This window comes from Camelus dromedarius, chromosome 8 (assembly GCF_036321535.1).
Source record: "Camelus dromedarius isolate mCamDro1 chromosome 8, mCamDro1.pat, whole genome shotgun sequence".
NCBI lineage: Eukaryota > Metazoa > Chordata > Mammalia > Artiodactyla > Camelidae > Camelus > Camelus dromedarius.
The window spans coordinates 51,495,132-51,516,875 of record NC_087443.1 but is presented as its reverse complement, the minus strand read 5'-3'; the positions used below and the strand labels follow the sequence as shown (position 1 = coordinate 51,516,875).

Genomic DNA, 21,744 nt, shown 5'->3' with positions numbered 1-21,744 from the left:
GAGAAATAGATAAAAAGGCAAAATTTTCATTTGTCATGAAACACTGTGCTTTAATCTCACTTGGCCAGACACGGAGACGGAGAAAGGGAGAAACTCATCACGATTTACCTGAAGTGCCTACCAGAGTGAGTCCCACCAAATTTCAGTAGTCATCTTAGTTATTTTATTTGAAACACTTTAATTTAAAAAAGTTCTTAAACCTCAAAACGTACCTTGTATCCCATATGGTAATACTGATACCTTACATTCGCATGACACTATTTATTTGCAAAGAGCTTTCACATCAAATACCTGGGAACAGAACAGGCGTTATTTTCTCCCATGCTGCAGATGAGGAAACTGAGGCATGTAACAATGAATTAGTAAGGTCACTGGTAGTGACAGAATCAGGACAAATTCCAAGTGTTGTATGGCCAATGAAGGGTTCCTGAAGTATTTTAGGAGGAGAAAGAACTTTCTACTTTTCCAAAGTTCTGAATTGAAAAATAGGATATCAAAGCTGGTGGTCTCTGCTGCGACATCTGTGAGTTTCCCGAGATCCCCAGCGAGGAAGGAGAGCCACGAGGCATGGCTATGAAATAGATTAACTATGGACCTATGTGTAAACCATTCTGAGTCATTTCACTCACTTCTAGTCAACATAATAATGCACCTGCTGCCTCAGAAGTTAAACTCCAGTGCAAACAGGAAAGTTATGAGTGGTCTATAACCTTACATGCCAGAGGACCAAACGCCTCTCTCCCATGCCCAGGGTTTCCAAGGGAGGGCTATTCCCGACCCACTGCTGTCTTCTTGCCCTACACCATTATCTCCCCATAGAGGTGGAGCAAGTTATGTGGTTGGTGCGTGACAGCCATGGCTCTGTTTCTCAGTTCACAAATGGATGGAGTTTTTCTATGAAAGGTAGTAGGCATGAAAGGTTTGGACTCTTTCTCTTTGCCTGAACAGTGAAAGGCAGAAACCTGGGTATTTCTGCTCTGCAGCCTCAAACTTTCCATCCAGTAGGCTGTTTCGAAGTCTAGCCTCATGTGTGGAGGGTGCACAAGACCATTCTGGGCTTCACAGCACGCTGTGTCTCCCAGTCTGGTCTTCAATAACAAAGTTAATATTTTGTCCATCTGCTGATTCTTATTTATTTTTTTCATTATTGTGGAAGAACTGGTGCTTTCCATGGGTCCTCCTCAAAGACACCATCACCTGCCCTTCAGGTAGAAGTCAGAGCACGTGGACCCGACCCCATAGCTCTCCTCAGTGGGGTTCCGTGCCTGCCAACACTGGTGCTCTAAGAGCAGAGGGCAAGCTGAACAGCGAGGAAGCATTCCAAGACTTTGTTCACTGGATCCTTTAATTGGTTCTTCTGCCTTAGGGGGCAATATTGAACTGAGATTGAGGGATTCTGCTTCTTTCCAGAGCCAGCTCTGCCACATATGTCTGTGATCTGGGGCAGGTCTCAAATCTTCTTCGAAAGCCTTTAAAAGACTTTAGCTTCTCCATCTTCCCTCTCTTTAAGGTCCTCTCCAACTCTACAGACTAAAGGCTCAGAAAGGCTTTAATAAATGTTTTCCAGAATTTTTTAAACAGATCCTGACATTGGTCTATAATCATCTGACATCCTGTCCCCATAATTCCTGAAGGTCAGTGAGCTTCCACCTCATGCTTGAGTCACTTCACCCTCCTCTAGTTCAGCCACACTCTGAATTTACATTGTTGCTCATTTCTGATCCCTCCATCATGGTAAGACAGATACTCTAAAAGTCCCCAAAGCCCTTAAGCACTGGCCCCAGGACTCCCCCTCCACATCTGCATTTCTCCCTTTCCTTCGTTCAGCTGAACCAGCCACCACACATTCTAATCTCATTCTCACTTATCCTCCCGGCCCATCAACACTCTAGTTTCACTTGCCTTCCTACTCAACCCAGGACCCATATGGAGCTGGCAGTTTCAATGATACTCACACCATCTCCACTTCCAATTTTCTGAGGATTGCTGGAGAAAGTCATAAATACAGGGAAGGTTCGCCCTCTCACCAGGCTATGGCCCCTGAGCAATCTGTCAGGCCCTCATCACCTTTGGCTCCCACAGCTACTCCAAACCTTTCCCCCTCCTCCATCTCCCAACTTTACCTCTCACTCTCAACATACTCAGCAAATAAACTGGCCTCCTCTGTTCTTCTTTCTTTCTTAAAAAGGGGGAACTAACCTATTTCAAATGCAGTCACACTCCCTCCCAGCTTCCAACTTTACTCTCTAAATCTCAGTTTCTTTTTGGTTCATTTAATCTTTTCCCCTCCATGTCACACTTGTTTTTCCATGAATAACTAACGACCTTTGTCATGATCAAATGATTTATTACTCAAAACAGGACTTTGTTTTAGAATCAAAACAGTCATTACTTGTCCAAATATCTGTAATATTTGTCCAAACATTGTCCCACTTATTGGGGTAACACGTGTGACCAGAGACCATCCTGGGCAATCGGATGTATGGTCACCCTATCGAGCTCCTATCCCTTCTTCCTGATGAGGGCCTGGTGCATCCACCGCCCCCCACTCCCTCTCCTGATCATCAGTCTCTCCTGCTCCAATGACCACCACTCTACCCACAATACTCTTGGGCTTTTCTCATGGCTTCGTTTAAAGAGTGTTTCACTGCACTCTCATCACCTCAAGTTATTGTCCTCTCCGATTTTCACGGTCCAGCCCTAGTCTGCACTCACTCTCTGCACTTTCTTCCCACTCAGGTGCCTCACGGGTACCTGGCTGACTTCTGTCTCCACTGCCCAGTGACCCTGATCCTCAAAGGCTATTAGCAATGGTCTCATGAACAAATCTCATGACCTTTTCCCAGTGTTCAATCTCAGCCCCTCTACCCTACTTGTCCTCTCCAAATTCTCCTTCCTCCCCTCTCTCCCTATCTTTTCCTTGTTCTCTTTCTGCTTCTTTCTTCTTTGCATCCTGTCAGCCCCAGTCTGTCTCCCTCCAAGCCCATGAATATGGTTTTTCCATGCTCCTCCCTGGCCTTTTCTTCTCCTCACTCACACTCCGAACCCTTCTCGGTGCTTCACTACCCACCTTCCCTAAGAATGCTTGCAAATGCATCTCTGTTTTTAATGGCTCCCATCCATTTGGATGGTCCACAGGCACAAAGAAATTATTATATCCAAATCAAACTTATAATCACGCCGATTAATTAGACAAATATTTACTGACTGCATACTACTTATGGTGCTTTACCAGTGGCCCTTCCTAACTATTTCAATTTCTGCTATCACCATCCAACATCACTCAGCTCCAGTCTTGGACTTCCCCCTCAATTCTCTCATCCAATTAGCCAACAAGTCCTGTTGCATTTACTGTTTCTATAGTGTCTCACCGAACCCCACTGCCCCCAGTCATAATTTAGGTTCTCACTGCCTCTTGTCTGGAAACCATTTTAATAGCTTTCTAACTGGGATTATCCATGGCTTCCACAGTACAGATTAATCCTTGTAAAGCACAGCTTTAATCACATCATTCCCCGACTCAAACTACCTTTGATAGTTATCTACTGCCTACTAACCGGACTCCTTAGCCCAGTGTTCAAGATGCTCACAATATGGTCCTAACTCTGCCATGCAGTCTGCCATCCCACTTTCCTGCCTCAAGACTCCTCACCCCCCAGCTTAACCATATTCCTCTGCATCCCTGGATATGCTCAGATATTCCTTCCTTCAAGTCTGAGTGCAGGCTGACCCCCTCATATCTGGCAGCTGATAGTGTTTTCCTCTTCTGTAATCACAAAGCACTTACTTTCTGCCTCTGTAACAGTCCCTCCATGTGCTAAGGCCTTTGGTTATCTGTCTTACGCTCCCTACATGCCCCCTAAGCCTCTTAAAGAAAGGCTGGGTATGTCTGAGTAACCCATACCCTCCTCCTACTGCCTTATGTACAGGAAGCTGAATGAGAGGTTGAAACAGTCAGGTTAACTTTGTATCCATCATTCAAAGCATATAAAATAATGAAAATGTACTTAATATCATCAAAGCTAATCATGCCAAATGCTTAGGAAGGCCCAGAAATTAACGATTTCTGCAGTTGCTCTTGGTAGATCAAGAATGTACACATGTATCTTTTCACTTAAACTAAAACTGTAGAACTGTGTATTCTTTATCAGTTCCTTAAACTACACAGTTAGACAAGATCTTAGGGATCATTCAATTCCCCTCCTCCCATGGTAATCATGAATTCTCCAGTTGGGAAAAAAAGAAGCTTTGAGAAATTAAGCTGCTCCCCTGGTCACATAAATCAGAAGTCATAACATAAAAGTTGCCATTTATGAAGGGCCTTGTGTACATGCGGCACTGCGTATACATTATCCCAGTCTCACAGCAGTCCTTCAAGGTAGGTGGTATCACCCCCACTCAGAGACAAGAGGATGCTCAAAAAAATTAAAGTACCTTGCTACAGGGAGCCCTGTTTGTTAGGGGCAGACCTGAGCTTCAGCCCCAATTCTGTCTAGCTGTAATATCTAGGCTTGTCTAACTGGATACTGTGCCAAAGGCAAGACCTACCAGACGTCCTGCAACAGCCTGCAACTGTTTCTTCAGGCAATAGTTGTGCCAACTAAGCAAGCATGCATACCTATAAGGTGTAAGCCATTGTAGCTGAAGTTTTTGAAGCATGAAAATTAAACAACAGCTTCATTACTATAAAAGTTCTAAGGCTAATTACTGCCAACATTCTTTCTTCTCAAAAGACTTCTTCAGCCTGGAAAAGATATGTTTTCCTGCTTTTTCAATTCTCAGATATATTTTCAACTTAAAATAAATTTGTCCAACAACACCCAACATGTATTTGTCAAACCCCAAGATGCCCAAGGCACATGGAAGGGCACAAAGCTGAATAAAACATAATTTTACTGTCTGAGAGCTCACCGGCAAGAGGCAGACCACGGATTACTCAAGACAGGAACCACTCGTCCCCCAGCTATGGGAGCTCTGGCTAATTTGAGGATTTCCAACAAGAAGTCGGGACGCTTGGTTCTAATCCCAGCCCTGCATACTGGGCAAGTCATTTCACTGTGCCTTAAGTTTCCTCAATAAAGGGAGGGATAAGAAGGAATAAACTATGCCAAGCAATTTGAAGATCGCTTTTAGCTTTAAAACTGTATTATATCTGAGCTTACTCTTGAGATCATGCTTCTGAAAGTGATCACGGCTACTATTATGGAAAGGGAACTGTTGAAAACTCACTCTTCTTTAACAGAGAGTTGAGAAGTACTGAGTTCTGAAAATATTCCTACAGGTTTACAGCCGACTAATATGCCTCTGAAGTTTGTTATTTATATATAATAAAAAAGTTCATTAAAGTTTGTCCTCGAAGGAGGCAGTATGAAGCACTACATTCAAATCCTTCTTCCATTATACCACTGATATATTACAGTTTTAACTTAATTTTTACATTGAACTTAATGATTCTATCTACTCCTTCCATCTATTCTTCTGCGGAGTTATCAACATTAACAACAACAAAGCAGAGATGTAAATCTTGTATTCATTTAGCTAAATGAACACTTCATATTACGTGCTACCTACTATGGACCTTCTAAAACTGCAGCTAAATTTGAGGTTGGTGTGCAGGAAGTGGGGACAGAGGAATATAGAAATATCAGTATTTCAAATATGAGTGGAAACAATACCACGGGAATCTGATTTTGCCGATTCCCTTTCAATATCCTACATTTTTTCAATTAGCACAGATAATATTTTTATCACCCATTAACTTATACAGTAACACACCTTCCGTTGACAAGGCTCCACTTGCCTTATCTTTCTTTCTGCTCAGCATCTTAGGATATGATGCTCAAACCCATGTTGCGCTATAAGTTAACAGCACAGAGGAGGAAGTAAATCAATCAAAAGAAAACTGGAAGAAAAAAAATAGAACTGTAACGTCTTAGTGCTTTGTCCACACCTGGCAATGAATTTCAACTGACAAAGTTTCATGAAGAAATCAGGGAAAAGGAATGCATTCATTCACTAGTCAACAAATCCTGAGTGCCTAATAGGCCAGGCACTGATCTAGGTGCTAGAGTTATGGCAATGGAACAAATCAGGCAAAGATTCCTGCCACAATGGAGCTTACCTTCTAGTGCAGAGAGACAGGATTTAAAGGACACCCCCCCCCCAAAAATCACTCCAGATGACAATTTAGAGCTATGAAGAAAATAAAATAGGATTGCGGGTGGTGGTCCCTGGGGTGAGGGATGAAAGGCCTTGCTGAGGAGATGCCATCTGAGATGGGTCCTAAACGATGAGAAAACTTTACTCTTAATCCTACAAGCGTGGGGTGTGGTGGGAATGAGCCAAGTTGGTCTTTGAGGGTGGTCGCAGTGGTCAAAAGTTCTGAATTAATGTCAAGTTAGATTTCTTTTAGGATTCGGCTCAAGAAAAAAAAAAAAAAAACCATAAAACAACAAACCCCAAAACCTAAACCTTTAAGTTGGACTCCTCTACTTAGGAGCCACTTATTTTTCTTTTAAGATCCACTAACTTTCAAAGTTTTTGCTAATTACTTTAGCGGTACTTAAGTAGAGGCAATTACTAGAAGGATTCCTTCAGAGCCCAATACCTCACTCGACGCCATCCAGATTCTGAATGAGAGAGGACCCAACCCTGCAGCGAATCAGCGCTCCTCCACCGACTCATTAACGCAGCCAGGTGGAATTTTGTAACCCTTCCAAGAACCTCAACAAGCCTCGGAAAATCTGGAAACCCGACCCCTCAGAGTTCCCCAAAATTGCAGAAGGAGGAGGGAAAATAAGCTGCCACCCTTTTGCATTACCTCTCCCCGAGCCCTCCAGGCGTCATCGCCGCAAGGGCCGCCGTCCCTGGGTCAGAGGCACCCGGTGAGTACGCGCGGGGTGTACCCCGCATGAATCATCCGCGCCCGGTCCGCGGGGCGATGATTCATTCTCTGCCCCGGAGCCCACGGCTACACGTTCCGGGCGGACTGGGACGGCCGCACACGCAGCTTCCTTAATATTAAACAAATGTTTCAAAGTACAAATGCCCGGAGCCAGAAATGTGTCGACCCAGGCGAGGCGGCCGAGAGGAAACAGCACGTTTCGGCCGCTGCCCGAGAGTCCCCAGGGCCAGGACGGGAGCTGCGAGCACGTCCGTCCATCCTGCTGCCGCCACCCCCCACCTCCTGGCCACGGCCGGCGCGCGGGCGGCACCCGCAGGGGGCGCGGAGGGTGCACAGGTGGGTCCCCGCCCGGCCCGGCCTCCCGCCCCTCCCCGCCCCTCGCGGAAGGCCGACGCGCCGCCCGCTCGCCCCTTTCCTCTCCGTGACATCTTATATAATAACCCGAGCGAATCAAAACGGAAGCGACGCGCGCTGCCGGGGCCCGGCTCCCGGCCGCCACTGGATGCTCGCGCCCCAAGCCCCCGGCCCCCCAACTAGGCGCCAGGACGCGCGGCTTCGGGCGGGGGAAGGGCCCGAGCGCCGCCTCGGCTCGTCCCTCCTCGGCGAAGGCGCTGCCGCCGCCGCCGGTCCCCGTCAGGAAGCCGCGAGCGTCACAAACTGCGTCAGCTTCTTCGAACACGTTTCCTGGGCTCCCTCCAGCCAGGGGGCCGGCTGCTCCCGCGGCGGGGCCGCGGCCCGGGCTGGCGGGAGCCCCTCCAGGGAGGAGAAAGTTCCTCCGGGCCCTCCCCGCGTCCGCGCCGCGCCCGGCCCCGCCGCGCCTCCAGCCCTTCTCCGCGCGACGCCCGCCAGGATGGCAGGTTGAGCAACTTGTGACCCCCGAGCGCCAGGCGGCCCCCTCCTGCCCGCCGGTACGCCCGGCGCCGGGGGCCTCCCCGCCCCCCTCCCCGGCCCGGCGGAATACGGCCACGCCAGAAACTTCCCCGGGCCGCGCGGGGCGGGGGAGCCGCCCGGGTCCCCGCGCATCGCCCTTACCTTGCTCTCGGGAGGCCACGAGCCGGGCGGGGCGCGTGGTGCGCGAGCGCGCGCGCGTGGGGCGGTAGGTGAGGGCGCCCGCGCCGGCGGGGGCGGGGCGGGGGTGCGGGCGGCGCGGGGCGGGGGGGCCGCCCCGGCGGGCGGGCGGGCAGGCGGCTCGAGGCGAGCGGAGCCGGCGGCGGCGGCGGCGGGCGCGGGGCGAGCGCGCCGAGGGGGCGGAGGAGTTGCCGTGGGTTTGTTTACGCATTGCTGCCCGGCTCGGGGCACAGCCCGCACTCCCTGATTGGACACAAACTGGGGCACAGCCTCTCGCCGCCGCCCGCCAGGCCTCCTCGAGCCGCCGCCGCGCAGCTCCCGGAGCGCCCTGCCCGGCATGGCCCGCGGTGGCGTCCGGGCCTGGAGGGGACGAGCCGCGGCGGCTGCCGGGGGCGGGCGCCGAGCCACTCGTTGGGCCCGGGCTCGCCAGCGCCCACCTGTAGGGGCCCGACCTTGGCAAGGAGAAATTCGAAACTTCAGAGGCTGGAGTCATCGTACCATCCGGGCGTAGAAGGGACATTTTTTCTGCCCCTAACCCACCACCCGATCCCACCCCACCCCAACAGACGGAGGATGTTTGCCCTTGATGGAGAGAAAAGCAGCTCAAATGTCAATATGCCCCTTCGGCGATGGTCAAGCTGAGGCTTCCTATGTGAGCTACCCCTGGGAGCTCGCAGTTCCTTCTCCTGTTTCCAGCTTCTCTGCTTGTAAATCCGTCCTCCGCGCAGCATTCAAAGTTGCCATCCCAGAAGTGACCTTGCCACAGGACGCTCAAGATCCTCTGATGACTCCTGTAGCCTCAAGCCCCAGTTCCTTAGTCTGAGTCCTCTGCAGCTGGGCCTCCACCTTTCAGTCTCTTCTCCACTGCCGCCTCACCCCCCAAACCCTTGTCTACAGACAACACCTCAGATGCCCCTGTCCTTTCATAATTGATTCTGATCCTGCTTTGTTCTCTGCCAGAAACCCCATCGATCCCTCCAGCGTAGACTCAGCTTGTACACCATCTCCTACTATCTCGGTGCAGCCTCCTCGACCCCTGTGCAGAATCCTCCCCCTGTGGCTTGAGGGTCAGTCATATGCCTACTCTGTGCCCCCACTAGACTGTGGAACAGGAACCTAGTTTTAACACGGTTCTGGGGATGGGAGAGATGAACGCTTGAAGAATAAAACTGAGTGTCTGCAGCTCTGCTGGGACTGCAAAACTTCAAGAGCATCTCTATCAAGAGGGTCTCCTGACAGACCATCCACAAACCTTATCTTGCAAAAATCAAACACTTTGAAAACCCGAGATTGCCCTCCCAGTGTGTCTCTGTGTTTCCACCTCACCACACCTAGCTGTGTGCCGTCTGTACTCATTATGGGCACTTAATGATTCTTGGAGGAACAAAAACTGAGATGTTCCTTATGCTGAGGCTCAAGATTATTAAAATGAGTATAGTAAATCATGAAGAAATAGACATGAATGGCCACAAACCCAGTCATTTTACAGATAATTCCCTGGCTAAGAGCCCCTCCACTCTGACAGCCACTGTGGATCCATCGCTCTCCAATCAAGCAATGGAGAAGTGGACCCGGACCCTCCCTGACTCTTGGAATGGCTGGGTTTCTTACTCACTAGATGCACTGCTTTCAGTCCCCCTGCGAAAGCTGTGTTTGAACTCTGAGGGTGAATCCAAGAACAAAAGTTTTCTTTTCTAGGTTCCTCGATAGTGATCATTTAATGCAGTGTATTAGTTACAAAGCTGTTGAAAGAACTATAATTACAACCAGGGAAAGGTGAGGCAACCCTGAGATTAGCAACTGCTGGGTGCATCTCCTAGGTCTGGAGGGATAAAGGGAAGAGGCTTCCAGGACCAGGAAGGGCTTATCCAGTGGGCGCTGGAGCCATGAGGGATGTTCAGCTACTGCTGGAGATGCCTCCCAAAGCAGAAAGAGGGGAAGGAATCCCCTGGCCTTTTCCTTCCTCACCCTCTAGGACCACCCAGTAGTAGGACACAAGAGAGACCAGTGGACAAGATACAGGAGGCAGAGTTCAGAACCCCTCCAGTACAGGACAAGGAAAGAGGAAGGAATCTGAGGTTGCACTGGACTTGGATGCTTGATTACCTCCAGGACTTGATTACCTCTGGGACTCTCCCTCTGGGGCTTGGCTTCTCTGTGGGCAGCACAAACTTTCTCTTTCTTTCTGAGTCCCAGAACTCTCTCTCCTCTCTCTTTGCTCTTTTGCTTCCATTTCTCCTCTGTCCACTTCTTTACCATGACTCCCTTATGTTCCCTTTTTTCTCTTACTACTCTATCTCTGGCTCACTTTTCTCTTTGTGTTCCCACATACCTCCTCCTACCCTTGACCTCTGCTTATCCTACTCCTTCCTGGGTAGGATGGAAGCCTTCTTCAGCATGAAGGAGATGAGCAGTTTCTTACAGAGGTGATGGAATTTGGAACTATCATATTGTTGCCTCTCTAGACACTATGCGAAATATTTTACATTTGTTATCTCACCTCACATATACTAGCTGGGCACTATTGAATATAACTGGTGTCTTCATGATTGCTGGTTTCAGGGAAGGCTTTGCTGGTGCAGGTCACCAGCGACACTGCTGCTAGTCCTCTTAACCTTCCTCATCTCTTAAGTGTCCCTCTCCACCCTTTCTTCTCCGTATCCTACATCTTTTCCTTTCATTAGCACAGATATTTTTCCTAGATCCCAAACCCCAACAGTCTAATACATCTCCACTCTAAATCTCCAAAGATTGAGAATGGCTCTTTGAACGAGGTAGCGTTTCAGTTGGCTTTGAAGGCTGGGTAGAATTTCAGTAGATGGAGATTGAGGAAGGACAGTCTTAGTAGAGTGAAAAATCCAACTTGACTGAAACATAAGAGATGACTAGGAAAGACCAGATTTCAGAAATTTGTCTTTAAATCTCAGTTCTCTAAGACAGGGCACTCAGAAACACAGATTAATTCTAAGCATATTTAGAATAGGTATAATTCATGTAATTAGAATCATAACATTTTAAAACTAGAAAGAAATCTGGACATTGTCTGGCCTTACATGTCCACTTTTAAGGGCGCTGAGGCCCAAAAGACTTCTCTACCTGGAGTATCATGGTAGTTAAACATGGGCATTAGAGTTTGGCTACCTGTATTCAAATCCCTGCTTTGACAAATGTTAGGTTATATGAGCTTGAGCTTATCTGTGTTTAAGTTTCCTCATCTATAAAATAGGAAGTAGAACCTATCTTGGTGGGTTGTTGTTAAGAATTAAATGTTTTTACAGGTAAAACACATAGCACACTGCCTGTAAGATAGTCTGTCTTCAATAAATATAGGTAAGTAGTGTTATGTTTTCCCAAAGCCATTCTGCTGGCAGACACCAGAGCCAGAAGTGGCCCCCCCAAATCTCTTAAGCCATAGTTGAGTGTCCTCTCCATTACTAGAAGTTATATCTCAGGGTGCTTGTTGAATGCCATCTATGGGAATATGGTGCTCCTCTTGTCTGCCGTTTAAAGAAGTTCTCAGTTATCTTTCTAGCTCCCGTTCCTCCACACTTCCTGCTGCCTGTTCTGTATCAACCTCAGCACTCCCACTGTGCAATCAGTGCTGCATGTGTGAGGTTCCCCGAGCGAAGAGGGACATCAAAATTAGCAGTGGACCTGTATTTCATAGTCAACAATATAGTTTACAAGTTCCGATACAGTCAAATTTTACTGATTTAAATTTTAAAGGACCAACAAAAAAAAATCATTGAATTAAAGGGATATGGATGACCTGTCATTCTGCAGCCTACAAAGTGTCAAACCTACCAGTTTAAATTTTGGTAGTTCCTTAGGGGAACTCACTGGCATCAAGAAAAAGCCTTCCTTGAATTGAGTGTCCAGTCCTTCAACAAAAATGTGATGGTAAGAATCTTCTTTGACCCCCCTACTTTTCCTTTCCGGGTCCCTGGTCCTGCTTTTCAAAACTCCCCCAGCTCCAGGATCTTCATGCAGCCTGCTCTCTGGACTCTAAGCACCTTGAGGAAATGAACCACAATCTCCTCACCTTCTCATCTCTAGAACATAGCTCAGGATCTGGGCACAACAGGTGCCCACGTGTTGTTGAACCGACTGTTGCAATAAATGCCACACATACCAAAAGATCCCTTCTGCCTCCTCTTCCAAAGCTTTGCCTCCTCAGTTGATTGTCCTTAGCTAGTTGTCAGCTTGCTACACTAATTCACCAGAAAGCACGACAACAGCTGAATGTGAAATACATGTGGATTTCCCAATACAAACCACACCCACAGGGTTTTTTTTAATGGTGGAAATCCAGGCAGTATTTTAAGGGTCAGGAAGGTATTTTGGGGGCAGCTGGACTTTCCTAACCCCCTCACATCACACCACACAAACTGAAGCTTATCTTTCCTATAAATAGAGACTACTTGACTTTGATTGTTTCACATTTTAGTTTAGATTTCTTAGGTTAATTTATAGACAGCCTCTGTTCTTCATATGGCTGTATTAATTATCCTGCTGAAGTCATTTCTTACAAGGCATAGTTTTCTTTAATCTTAAAAATGTTGGTGGGGGTGTGTAGCTCAGTGGCAGAGCACATGCTTAGCATGCACGAGCTCCTGGGTTCAATACCCAGTACCTCCATTAAAAAAAAAAAAAAAAGTCAATCATTGTCCCGCTTTTCTCTTTTACTTCAAAGCCAGACTAATGACCCAATACCTTGAGCACTCACTGACTCTTTAATCCCCAATATCTTTCTTCTACTTCCTCTATTTCATTTACAGGTTTTCTCTAGGAAGCTGGAAGGAATTGAAGGATTAATTCTAGATCAACTCCTCATTTTATAGGAGAGGCTACTGAGGCACAAATGTCAGTGGCAGAATCTCGAATTCCCAAAGCCATCATCTGCCATGCCTTGTCCATCTGAAAGGGTCCATTGCCAGCTGCCCTCCTGACTTCCCTATTTCTACCTGTCACCACCATCCTTTGGGCCCTTTAGGATTAAAATGAATGGTCTTTGACTCTTCCTTCCCTTCGTGCCTCCTCTTTCACATCAGGATGTCTCTCTGACCCGTCTTTCTAGTCTGAACTGGCACATGGTTCAGGGCATTTTCTCTTTACAACTGTGTTACTACAATAGGTTGCTAAAGGTTTCATTGTCTCTCTCCAACCTCTTCCTCTTATACAGAGTGAACCTAGCAGAACTGTCTTAATATAACTTAATTTTTTTTAGTTACAATAAAATGGTGACATTTTGCCATATAAAATAAAATTCAGTGTGCATTTAGACTATCAATAAAATACAAGTTTATTATTGCCAAGCCTTTCCAGTTCTGAGACATAGCCCAGTAAACTAGCTGTGCGACCTTGGGCAAGTTATTTAACTTCCATGAACTGCCATGTCCACAGTCTGTTAATTGGTGATGTTATTAGTATATGTGCCTAATGCATAGGGTAATTTGAAAATTAGATAAAATAAAAATGTAAGGTTTATTTATTAATAACAGTACCTATAATAGCTAATATTTGTTGAGGTTACTATGGACCAGGCATTATTCTAAGCTCTTTAAATGAATTATATCATATTGACCCTTTAATATAGATTCCATTATTATTTCTAGTTGAGAAAACTAAAGCCCAAAGGAGTTCCAAAGATCAACAAGCCAAGAAGTGGCTGAACAAGGATTCAAAACCAGGCAGGCAAACCTGGGCAAACCTGTATGCCACAGACTGGAACATGGAAGGCACTTAGTAAATGGGACTTGTTTTATTGCTGTTATTTATTATCAGTATTATCACTTTAAAGAGAGGAGGAACCCTTTTCTCTGCTCTCCTTCCAGATTTCTTTCAAAAGTTGAGCCTTAGCATCACTTTAGGAAGAGATGGATAATTTATGATAATCCAGTTTGCTGGGTGCCACTTGTTTCCGCTTCCCAACAGAGGCTGGAGGGGTGATTCGGGATTCTTGCACTGCTAGAGCCCTGTACTCACCCTGATCCTCCCTGTCCCCACTCTGGCCTCCATAATATTCTTGATAAAATGGGAATCACACAGACAAGCTCTGACCCAAAAATAGTTCATAGTGACAGGTCAAAGTTCCTTTAGGGCTTTCTCATGGTTGGGAGCAGAATTTTCTCTGTGTTGAGCTCTGTTTGTTTTTCTGCCTCAGACATTGCTGCCTCAGAAGACAATTTAGGAAAGAGAATCTCCCCAGTGGCTTCCCAGCAAATAATTCTTTTGGTCTCTATTATGGTATTTCATTCCCTTCCCTTAGGGCACCTTTTGCACCATGATCATCAAATGGTCTGATTTAAGTCTGCTTCCCTTTGATGATGCTAAAAACAAAACAAAACCCCTCATTACTGGTTTCGATGTTCCTTTCCAGGTGCTCCAAGAATTCTCCTTTGGCCCACTCTCTTTCTGCACTTACTTGACACACCATGCCTCCCCTGCTCCCTTGCCTTCCTCAAGTGTCTCTTGCCTTCAAGCATCTGGTTGTTTATATTTGAACATCTGGTCTTTTTGATTCATAGCATTTGACCTTGGCCTTCCAATAATGAGATTTTCATAGATCCTAGAATAAGACAATGTTAAAGCCAGAAGGACTTTTGTAGATAACAGAGGCCATCTGATTCCTTTTAGAATGAAGAATCAAGACTCAGGGAAGCCAAGTGTCAGATGCAAAGCTACACAGCCTAGGATGGGGAGAAGGTAGAATCAGACCCAAGCCTTCTGCTTCATTTATTTCTTGTGAGTTAGATTATGATACCTGGTAATAATAATATGAGGAATTTACAAATGTCTTCTTCCAAAATGTTTAAGTTTTCGTATCAGTGGTCTTCCTAATATATTTCCGAGAGACTCAGGGGAATAGGAATTCCATGATTGAAAAAAAATGCGGCCATAAGAAGACACTATTTACAGAGCTCAGACCATGTCCTTTAATGATCATCTTTCTTTTCTAGTGGCACTTTGTACAGTGCACACACAAATTCTCAACAATGATGATGATGGTGGTGGTGGTGGTGGTGGTGGTGGTTCATGATGACCAGGTCTCATATTTCTCTGCTTTCAGTCCTTCTCTACCATTTTGTTCTCTATAGTCCCAACTATTTCTGGGTTTCAAGCTTTCAGGAAGCCTAGCTCCTTTAGTTTAGAGTTCTTTATGAGGGTGATGAGTAGGTATTCAGTAGTTGCCTTCCACAGAGATGCTGCTGCTGCTGCTGATGACGACTTCAAGTGGTTAGAGATCTACCCCCAAGCATATACACATATTTTGAAACTTTTCTAAACTTGAGGAAGTGTGTTCTTAAAATAATGCCAGCTATTGCATAATAGAAGCATTCTCTGGTCCAGTAGTTTGGAAAATACTAGATGAAACAGAATTAAACTGTTTAGGGTCGATTTGTTTTGTTTTTACTGGAATTCACAGGGTCTTTAAAACGCTATGTAAGTCTTGTTATTGTTTGCTTTTTGAGGGGGAGGTAATTAGGTTTCTTCATTGATTTCCACTTGGAGGAGGTACTGGGGATTGAACTCAGGACCTCTTGGGTGCTGAACATGCACTCTACCACTTGAGCTATACCCTTCCCCCAAAACACTATGTAAATCTTAAATTCCTAAAGGAGGGTGGTAAAATAGGTGGAATTTCCCAAATATATTTGATTAATCAAATCACTTATTCCTTGAACATCTTTCTCATGGGAGCGGTATAACACAGAACCAACTTTGGGAAATGTTAAATACCCTTTGGGTTTCAATTAGAGTGGACAGTACGGCATTTGTTCTAAAACTATCTGTTTCAAATGTTCAGATACCTTTCCGTAGGTCCTTAGATATAATGACTTAGCCTGTGCCTCTTCTTCTCATATCATTTCAGGACTTAGATGCTGTTATTTCTCAGCCTGAATTTCTCCAGACAGAGAAATCATAGGTTATTTAACTCTGACCTCCTATGTGAGCCACTCAATTCCTATGATCATTTCAACTGTCCTGTTCTAATCGACAGTTTTCAAGGCGCACCGTCAAAAAGTTAATGACAACTAGCATTTCTGAATATGTATGATGGGCCAGTTATTATGCTAACGGCTTTATATACTTAATTGTCGCCACAATTCTATGGAATTTCTATTTCCATTTTACACCTAAGGGAACTGAAGTGAGCTTAAGCAATTTAAGTAACTTTGCTGGAGAAGATCTCAGTTAAGAAAGGCAAGCTGGGGCTGGTAGAGTATAGCTCAGTGGCAGAGTATATGCTTAGAGTGTATGCTTAGCATGCACGAGGTCCTGGGTTCAAACCCCAGTACCTCCTAAAAAAACCAAAAGCTGAGGAGGAGGGAAAGCTGGGATCTGAACCTGATTGTGTTCAACTCTTAAGGATTACTGCACACTGCCCTTCCCATGTCAGTTCTGTTTTTTAATGTATGTGTTGCCTCCTCAGTCAGAATCCTTTAAGAGCAGAGGCCATGAGGTCCAGACTTCAGTACAATCTTCTGTGCTTGACAGCTCCTGGCATGCTGTAACCGTTACTCCATTGAATATAAAGCTTGTGCAGCTCATCTAAGCCATTCAGCTAGTAAATGATGGGCCTGAGATTTGGACCCGTCTCCCACACCGCGCACATCACTGCTCATGGATTTCTCACCAAGACCATGCTGGGTGCCCCAAGTGAGCTCTCTCCTTTGAGGTCACCCTCACCAGGCTTTTGAGCCTCCCAAACAGTTTTGTTCCCCACAGCCTCCAACACATTCATTCTGCCTTCTCCCAAACAGACAGTGGTCCTAGTCCCGGTGAACTAAATCTACCCGTAAGGCTGAATACCCTGCTAAGCAAGAAAGCACTTTTGTTGTTGTCATGTGCTCATTTTGTTGGTGGTATTTGGAGGATGTTCTCAACCCCAGCACTTCACCTTTGGAATCCCTTACCAGACGTTGAAATCTTTTACTGTAAAATACTGACGCGACGATGGCCCCAAGGGGGCGCTTCGCTGGAGTCGTGGTGCGTCTCCCCACCCCACGCGGCCCAGCTGCACCGTTGGCCACACATTCAAAGCAAGGCGCCCTGCAAGCGCGGTTGGAAGCGCCACTCCTGAAGCGCCCGCGGAAATCCCCGCTGGCCGCTGGGCGATGGATGGCTGGACACTGCCTGGCAAAGGCTTTGAAGACCGTGTCTCTCTCTCTGTGGCCTTGGCCTCCGTGGCAGTCAAGCCTAGCAGCTGCCCAGACATCTCTGTGGGCTGGAGCCCATTTTCATCACGTGGGTTTCCTCCAGACTTCACCATGTCAGTTTCAGATGGCCCTGCCGACACCCCCCACAAGAAGGCCAGGACATCTCCGTACCCTGGCTCTACAGTAGAAAGAACTGCAGTCCCCGACGAGAAAGTGAGCTGGCTGGTTGAGCGGCCAGAGCACAAGCTGTCGAGTACACTTCTGGCTCTGTCTTGGCAACACCCTGGTGGGCAGATCCCCCTGCCGGGGAAAGGAACTTCTCTCTTAAATTTAACGAAAAGGATGGGCATGTTGAAAGAAGGAGCCGGACCGGTTTGTATGAGGTTGAAAACGGTAGACCCAGAAATCCTGCAGGTCAGACAGGGCTGGTTGGCAGAGGGCTCCTGGGGCGTTGGGGTCCCAATCAGGCTGCAGATCCCATCTTAACCAGGTGGAAAAACGATGGCAAGGGAAATAAAGTTATCCACCCGGTTTCTGGGAGAAACATCCTGCAATTTGTGGCCATCAAAAGGAAAGACTGTGGAGAATGGGCCATCCCTGGGGGGATGGTGGATCCCGGAGAGAAGATTAGTAGCACACTGAAGAGGGAATTTGGTGAGGAAGCCATGAACTCCCTACAGAAATCCAGAACAGAACAGGAATTGGAGAAACAGCTGCACAAACTATTCAGCCAGGAACACTTTGTGGTCTATAAAGGCTACGTGGATGACCCCCGAAACACGGATGATGCATGGATGGAGACAGAGGTTGTGAATTACCATGAGGAGACAGGGGAGGTAATGGCTCATCTTCCTTTGGAAGCTGGCGATGATGCCAAGAAAGTGAGATGGGTGGACATTAATGATAAAATCAAACTTTATGCCAGCCACTCCCAATTTATTCAGCTTGTGGCTGAGAAACGAGGTGCCCACTGGAGGGAAGACGTGTCTCCTGACTGCCATGGATAGAGGTGTGGAGTCTCACGTAAGCCAAAGGCCTTCAAATGAATACAAGTAGATAAGAAGCAAACAGCCCAGAACTCCCAATGAACAGGACAGGGAGGGTTACTTCTTTTGGTGATTATTTCCAAAACTGTTCACAGGATGGAGGCTTTGTATTAGGAATAATATTGGACTAATTTGGGGGAATGGAAACAGATTTCTTGGCTTTCCAACTGGAAGAAGAGGAATATAGTCACCCATTGTATATGCTGTAACTATAGCTTTAACCCAATTATACAACAAATGCTCTTTGAAGAATTATAGGTAAAACAAAGATAACTTCTTACCAACCATGGCCTCTACTTTCCATCCAGCTTGCATTTGTCAATTCTTTCTTTCTCCTGATGTATTTGACTGTGGCTTCATCTAATGTATAATCTGATTTTTTGGATAACATTTGTTTTTCAAATTTAGCTTTATGGCATCTTGTGTTTGCTGCTTTCAAGTACAGAAGCTCTCTGATTATTCTTGTTTTTAGAACCTTCAGTTTTAAGGGAAAAGTTCCATCTCTATTTTAGTCCATAAGGATCAAGTACTTATGAACCAGAAAAAAAAATGCAGTGACAAAATGAGCTTAATAGCCAGCCCTCCCTCTGGTTGTCAGAACTATTCCATCTGAACAGAATGGACTAAACTCAGGACACCAGTTTCCTCTCAAATCAGAAGATGAGAGCCTCATCTCAGAAGACCCGAAAAATGCCAGTTTCTATCATGAAGAAGTCTCTATCAGGCGATGTAGGTAATCACAGCCTAATAAAAATATAATTCACAGCTAATTTTTTCTCCATTTAAAAAACCCAAACATATAAAGTGTTTATAATCAGTTTGCAAACAGAGATAGGCACTGATAATCTCATAAGAAAACATTTAATAATAATAGCTAACACTTATATCCCACTCACTCTTTTAAGTGCCTTATGTATAGTGACTTATTTATTCCTAAGGATCACCCTATATGGAGGGTACTCTTACCTTACAGGTTGGTTCCCCAGGGAGCAAGCTCTGAGCTGGTGATGAACACTGCAAGATGTTTCTCCCAGAGTGGTCTTGAGATCGGCTCTGGGGAAGTGAGGAGAAGGAAACAGGATCGGGTAGGGTGAGGCACTGAGGTGGAAGCCCGATGAAGTCTGCAGTCAGCCCCATTTGGGGCTCTGGGGCTCAGAAGGCTCTTCTAGCTCTTCTGATTCGGGGGAGGATTCAGGCCTTTATCTTCCTTGTGAATTAGTCATTGCAGGTGGGCTGCCCCGGAAGGAGGTGTGACCTTGGGAGAGAGGTCATTAGCCAAGGTGATGCCCAAGGAGGGCTAACAGGTGAATGCCATCTTCTGCTAACACTCCCAGCAGCTAAGGAGGGGAATCTGGGGAAGGAAAGGGGCAAGCATCACAGGGTCTACCCCACATGATTCCTTGTTTTACATATGATATAACCGAGGCACAGGGAAGTTATGGGACCTAAACCAAGTTCTACAACCAGAGTGGTGGAGGCGGGATTAGAGCACAGGTTCTTGGGCTCAACAGTCCAGCCCCTTGACCACAACACCATAGTCCCTCCAGTAGTTACTGCCTCTCGTCTCCAGGTTCCCTGTGCCCTGTTCCTTTAAAAGGAAGAGAAAGGAAGTCACCATTATATCTCTTCCCACAGGCACCTTTGGTCAGAGTTCCCTTTCTTAAACCTGAAGGACACGAGCAGGATTTCATTTGTTTTTCTTGTGAAAGCTGTTGTATTTACACAGGTGATGACAATTGTAAAAAGGCTCATCCATGGATGCCCACCATTGTTCATGCTCATGAAAAAATTTAATTCATTGCTTTTTTTTGTTAATTCTATAACCACTTGTTTTAAGGATGGAGCCACGTGCTCTATATATTCTTCTCAGCTCAGTAAGTTTTCCAGGTGAGATGTCTCTGTCTTTATTTAATAATTGAGGCACCTGGTTGGTCTAACATATTTTGAGTGTTCCTAAACCTGCTTCATTATTTCTTTCTTCAAAATGTTAAGCTCCTGGAAATAAATACATTTACACATACTGCCCCATAATCCTGAAACCTGAAAAACCTGAAATAATGCAAAAACCTGAACTAATGAAGCTCTAATGTCTCAAATTCAATGTATGCAGAACAGAATTCTTGATTTTTTTCCCCCAAGAAAACTGTTTCCATCACTCTTCCAAGGTAACTGGCACCCAGATCTATCCAAGTTGCACAAGAGAACAAGGAATTATCCTAGATTCCTTGCTTTGCCTCTCCTCCCACGTTCAGTTCATCAGCAGAACTTAGCTTGACCTCCAACACAATGCATCTGGAATCATTCACTGTTTTCTATCTTCAGTAGCTGCCCTAATTAAGCCACCACCCTCCTTCTCTGGACTATGGCAGTTGCCTCCTAGCAGGCCTCCCTCCTTCCATTCTTGTTCAGGAGATTTTCCCCTAAAAATGAAACGATGTTTTTAAGAACGTCAGTCTTGTCCCAGCCCTGCTTTATGGACTATGCTCTAGTCTGACCTGGCCATATCCCACACTGGCTAGTCTAGCTTTTCTCTTCCTGGCATTCTTCATATTTGCTTCTGCCCCAGGGCCTTTGCTTTGCTTTTCCTTGCCTAGAATGGCCCTTCCATATTGTCACAAAGTCAGCTCCTGGGTCAGGCAGATCTCATTCACATGACAGTTCCAAAAAGAGAGTTTTCCTGGCCACATCATCTAAAGTAGCTCACCCAATCTGTTTTTACTCATTCACACTGTTTTATTTGCCACATAGTATTGAGCACCAGCTGAAATTATCCTGTATATTTCTGTCTACTTACAAGAGCGTCCAGTGATTTTTCTGTCTTGCTGACTGCTATAACCCTAATGTCTAGAATAGTGTCTGGTATGTCAATGAATTATTTGCTCTGTTAATAGTTTTTTATATACTATGCCCCCTCTCTTAAAAAATTATAAATGTGATCACAGTACCCTTGGCCTAACTTTCTTATTTAAAAAGATTTTTATCTTGAAATAATTTTAGACCTAGAAAAAAGTTGCAAAAATAGTACACAGAGTTCCTGCATAATCCTTCCCCCAGCTTCTACAAATGTTGAAATTTATTTACATGGTACAGTTATTGAAACCTAAAAATTAACATTGATTTGATACTTTTTACTATTAGCTGATCTACAGAGCTTATTCAAAATTTGCGAATTATTCCACTAATATCCTTTTTCTGTACTAGAATCCAAGGATTCCACATTTTATTTAATTGCCATGTCTCCTTTATTTCCTCCAATCTTGGAAAGTTCCTCAATTTTTTTTTTTTTGTCTTTTATGACTTGATAATTTTCTAGGTGCTGGCCAGTATTTTTCACCAGAATGTTCCACAATTTGGATTACTCTGACATTTTCTCATGAGTAGATTGACGTTGTACATTTTTGGTATGATTATTATAGATGTGATATTGTTTGGGTAAGCTTTTATATTGAAAAAGTTAAGGTAAAATTTTCAATGTAATCATGACTAGATAGTAAACAGTATACGCTATGTTTTAAAATGTGACTGTGGAATTCCAACCACCTTGTACTACTTGTGACCAGTATTT

At 45.5% G+C, this 21,744-nt stretch overlaps 1 protein-coding gene and 1 pseudogene across 2 annotated transcripts in view; one reads left to right on the top strand and one right to left on the bottom strand.

Moving 5' to 3' along the window:
• The window catches only part of PCGF5 (polycomb group ring finger 5), a 116,926-nt gene extending 108,904 nt beyond the window's left edge, over nucleotides 1-8,022 (bottom strand). The window contains exon 1 of one of the 2 annotated variants that reach the window (XM_031461376.2): nucleotides 7,937-8,022. The gene's annotated coding sequence lies outside the window, so the exon portion shown is untranslated. Of the gene's footprint in view, nucleotides 1-6,820; nucleotides 6,842-7,936 lie in introns of those variants that run through there. The other variant, XM_064488210.1, reaches the window with a different exon arrangement.
• Nucleotides 8,023-14,990: 6,968 nt separating this feature from the next.
• Nucleotides 14,991-19,087, top strand: LOC116155813 (ADP-ribose pyrophosphatase, mitochondrial-like; annotated as a pseudogene).
• Nucleotides 19,088-21,744: the final 2,657 nt, after the last annotated feature.